The following is a 4,586-nucleotide window of genomic DNA, read 5'->3' on the forward strand; positions in this document are numbered from 1 at the left end:
GAGGGAGGGAGGGAGGGAGGGAGGGAAGGAAGGAAGGAAGGAAGGAAGGAAGGAAGGAAGGAAGGAAGGAAGGAAGGAAGGAAGCCAAAAGAAAAGCAGGTGCAGACGAGACACAAAGGCTTGGGTGCCTGCTTCTGGAGAGCTTGGATCCAGTTTGGAATTTCAAGCTGAGCCTCATTTAAGTCTGACTCCAGCTCGCTCTTAAATATCTCAGGCACGGATGAACTGTCAAACTATGTAGGACAAAAGCTGGCAAGTGGGACTAGAAAGGAAGGCTCAGAGACCTGGGAATAGCCCAGAATGGCCAGACCAGAGCAGCGTAGGTCACATGTCAGTAACTCCACTCTCAAAGCTTGATGGGACATGAGGCCTCACCCTTGGTCATGCTACCTCATGCACTAGGCATGAGTTCCTCCATCTATCCCGTCTCTTCAGCTCCCAGCTCAGCCCTCCCCTCTACAGCCTTGGCTGTGTGGTAGTGCTCTATGGGTCACTTTCTAAGTGTCAGGACCCCCGGGACCCTTGGGTTCAGGTGAGGTGCCTCTGGCCCTCCTTTGGCTTGTGAATAATACCCGCCAGGGCTTTCCAGCTGAACCCCATCAGCAAGAGCTAATACCAGGACAGCAACTGGCAGCTGGCTGCCTCTCTCACAGAAGCCTGTCACATCCATCATCCAGGCAGGAGAAGAGCTTCCTGCAGCTCACAACTGCATCCTGCAATTCCCCTGCAGAGCCCTTGTCAAACTGAGCCCCTGGCTTCTGCTCATTCTTCACAGACCCCTGAGATGATCTGCGTGCAGTCATGAGCAACCCCCCCCCACACACACACACACAACAGCCTACTCTCAAATTCAGAGTAAAATAAAATCCAACTCCGATTTTCCTTGTACCTGAGATGACCCACGCCACACTGCACAGGTCCACAGAGGTAGCTTGGCACCTCGCCCTATAGCCAGTACCCAAATACAAGACTCACTCAAACCCTGGTATTTGAATTTCTCCTTTGAACTATTCCCACCTCGTCAAAATCCCCTGGTCCTAGATCTCAGGGAATTTGGGGTGTGCCCTTTATGGTGACGTTGTTTTGTTCTTCACATCAGACTATGAGCCAGGGGATCCCAAAATTATGCCTCAAAACTAGACCAGAGACTCTAAGGAAAACGTAAGCTAAAAGCAGGCACATGGATAAGGAAACATGACACATTCTCTAAATCCTGCCACACTCCGGTCCTTCCACAGCCAAAAGAATGATGACACAAAGAACATTATGAGCCGAAGAGGGTCCCAAGCTGTGGGAGAGAGACGCAATTCCAGGACACACACAGACATAAATCAAAGAGCCCCACCATCCCCAGGACGTCTGAAACTGCCTCCTGAGCAGGAAAGCCAATCAGAATCCTTCAGAAGGATTGGGGCATTCACCATCCTGCAGTCGCCCCCACCCTCACCCCTCAGCTCTGTCATTGGCTCAAGTCCTGACAATCCCTAGGGACAACTAGGGGAGGGAGGTGCTCAGCATAGTTCTAGGGGAGAAAACTTGGGGTTCATTGGGACTCCTTTCTTGCAGTCAAAGTGTAAAGGACCCAGAGCTGACTGCTTGTGACCTCATGGTATTCCACAGCAGCCAGGACAAACAGCCACCAACGCCATCCCGAGGCTCCTGCTAGGAGCCTACAAAGCACATCTGTCTTCATCAGTCTAGGCCCTTCAACGAACTCATCTCATTTTAAAAGAAAACAGAAATAGGTAACCCTCCCCGTTTCTTGGAGTTCAGTGGCAGACTGTCTGATCCACTTCATTACCCCCTCCTTCAGGGGCCCATTCATTTCCACCTCATTTTCCTCCTGATTCTTTTGTTTTGCTTTTTTTAAGACAAGGTGGCATATAGCAATTTGTCCAAATTGCCCCAGAGCTGAGCATGACTTTGAATTTCTATCCTGCCTGCCCTCACCTCTCAAGTACCAGAGTTATAGTCAGAAGCCACCACACCCAGAATTCCTCCTGGTTTTCTTTTCTCTATCTCAGCCTTTGCTAACAGGGTGAGCTCAGTCTAACTCAGAGTTTCTTCTGATGGACAGATCTCGATTTACGGTTTCTCTTGTTTTTTCTACCCCTATCCTAAAGATCAAAGCAGCCAGCTGACTGCTAGTGATCTCTGACTGCCATGTCAAAAGAAAGAATCCTTAAGAACAGTGGAATGGGGAGGCAGCTCTCTGGGCTCTGGTGGAGTAGTCGGTGGAATAGTAGACAGGAATCCTCATTCGGCTGTGAAACCTTCCTGCGTCACTTTATTCCCTGCCCTGCGCTAGCGGCCTCTACAAAGATCTTAGAGTCCATTATTCCTATCTTTGAATCGCCCGTGGTATCTAGCATAGCAACAATACAAAGTATACACTCACCAAATAGTAGATGTAAGGACTCCTTGGGAAAGTCAGAGCTATTCATCGCATGCTGGATCACCAGTGTGTTTCAAAAACTGCAGAATCTTGAAGGAAGACTGGGCCATTAGTTCATGCTCCACCCATCACTGGACTCTTGCATTTCCAACAGAGCTCCTTCCTTCACTGGAAGGGAGGCCAAGCCCCACAGTTCTGCTCACACTGCTCCTAATTCCAACCAGACCACTGTCCACGCCTCCATTCTGGCCTCTGACAGTGAGGAAGCAACCTAAAATAAAAATAAGACAAAAAGATCCTAAAGAGGCTGTGGATTTAGCTCAGGGGTGAAACACTTGCCTAGCGTGCCCAACGTTCCGGGTTCAACCCCCCGGCAACACACACGCTCACACACATACACAGTCCCTCAAAACTTAACCCCTTCCCCAGCTTGCAGAAGTGTTACTAAAGCTCCTCAAATGGCACACGGGAAGGGAACAAGGACAAGCTTCTGTCTCCAGCCTTCAAGTGTTCAGGTGAGACAAGAAGGCAGGAACGGAGCAGCAGGATAACCTTGAACTAGATTTCACACAAGTCCTTCTGAAACATGGATCAAACACCTCTGAGGCTTTTGAGAAATAAGAGGCTGCTAATGGAGTCAGAACACTGGCTGGGAAATTCTTCCTCACTGGCATATTGTATAAAGGGAGAAGCAAAGATATTCTATGCGAGAGAATCATCGCCAACAAATCTCTTTGGCTCTGTAACCTAGCACTTTGGGGACTGGACCACTGAGCTAGCAGCATCAGAGATAGCACTTCTATCACTGTATTTACTGGGTCCTGCAAACATTTATTTATTTCCAGAAAGGCTGTGTTTTCTTACTTACTGAGGGAGAGTTGAGGGTGAAACCGAACAATAGCTCAAGCCTAGCCTCCCCAAGGTCCTGAACCCACAGTACCGAAAATTAAGATATGAAAATGAAATAAGTGAGGGGAAGGGTCCCAAACAGGCATGGTGATAATGATTGCCATGACAGGCTGAGAAAGCTCTTCATCCCCTGTAAGCTCTATGTGAGGGTAGTACAGAGTCTCTAAGGGCAGATGTGTGGGCTCCTCAGGAAATGTCAGGGGCATTTCCCTCACCTGAAGCATAGTTCTAGGACTGAGAGCTTTGGCTTATGCTTTTTACTCTCTTTAAGCAAAAAAGGAAAGGCCCACATTAAAAATATAAGTGGGGCCCATGAGATGGCTCAGTGGGTATGGATGCCTGCCACAAATTCTGGATACATAAATTCAATCCCCAAGACTCACACGATGGAGGAAACAACCAACCTCTCTGCTCTCACCTCGCATGTGTGCCATGTGGCAGGAGTGCCCACACACCTAGGTAAATATATTGGTTTCTTAAAGAGTTTGTTCTTATTTTATGTGAATGAAAGACATGTATGTATGTGTACTGGATCATGCCTAATGCCCAAGCAGGTCAGAAGAGGGCTTCAGATCCCTTGGAGATATAGTTACAGACAGTTGTGAGCTGCTATGTGAGTGCTGGGAATTGAAACAGGGTCCTCTGGAAGAGCAGTCACTGTTCTCAACTGCTCAGACAGCCCTCCAGCCTCTGTAATATTGTTTTTAATGTAAATACTTTCATAAATTGCAAGATACACTGCTCATGTAAACCTCTACCTCCTACAGGCTCAAGCTCCTCCAGGGGCCTATTCATTCCCACCTCATTTTCTTCCTGACTCTTTTGTGGGCTCTTCCTTCCTTCCTTCCTTCCTTCCTTCCTTCCTTCCTTCCTTCCTTTCCTCCATTTACTCTTTCCTTCCTTCTTTCTTTTTCTCTTTCTTTTTTTCTTTCTTCCTTTCTTTTTGATACAGGATGTCTCTACTATCCCAGACCTCAGAATATAGACCAGGCTGGCCTCACACTCAGAGATCAGTCTGCCTCTGCCCACTGAGCACTGGGATTAAATGCTTCACCTAGCATTTTTTGTTAGTTGGTTGGATTTTATTTGTTTTTCAAGACAGGGTTTTTGTTTGTTTGTTAGTGGTGTGTGTGTGTGTGTGTGTGTGTAGCCTTGGCTATCCTAGAACTAGCTCTGTAGATGAGGCTGGCCTAAAACTCACAGAGATCAGCCTCTGCTTCCCAAAAGTACTGGGATTAAAGGAGTGTGCCACTACCATTTAGCTTTTTTTTTTTTTTTTTTT

General features: G+C 47.6%; 1 long non-coding RNA gene across 1 annotated transcript in view; it reads right to left on the bottom strand.

Annotated features, from left to right (window-relative positions):
- Positions 1-4,586, bottom strand: part of LOC113457947 — a 12,471-nt gene that overhangs the window by 6,296 nt on the left and 1,589 nt on the right. Inside the window, exon 2 of the long non-coding RNA XR_003378411.1 lies at positions 2,399-2,666. This is a non-coding gene — a long non-coding RNA (uncharacterized LOC113457947). The remainder of the gene's footprint in view (positions 1-2,398; positions 2,667-4,586) is intronic.

The sequence above is a fragment of the Microtus ochrogaster genome, assembly GCF_000317375.1.
Source record: "Microtus ochrogaster isolate Prairie Vole_2 chromosome 6 unlocalized genomic scaffold, MicOch1.0 chr6_random_2, whole genome shotgun sequence".
Lineage (NCBI taxonomy): Eukaryota > Metazoa > Chordata > Mammalia > Rodentia > Cricetidae > Microtus > Microtus ochrogaster.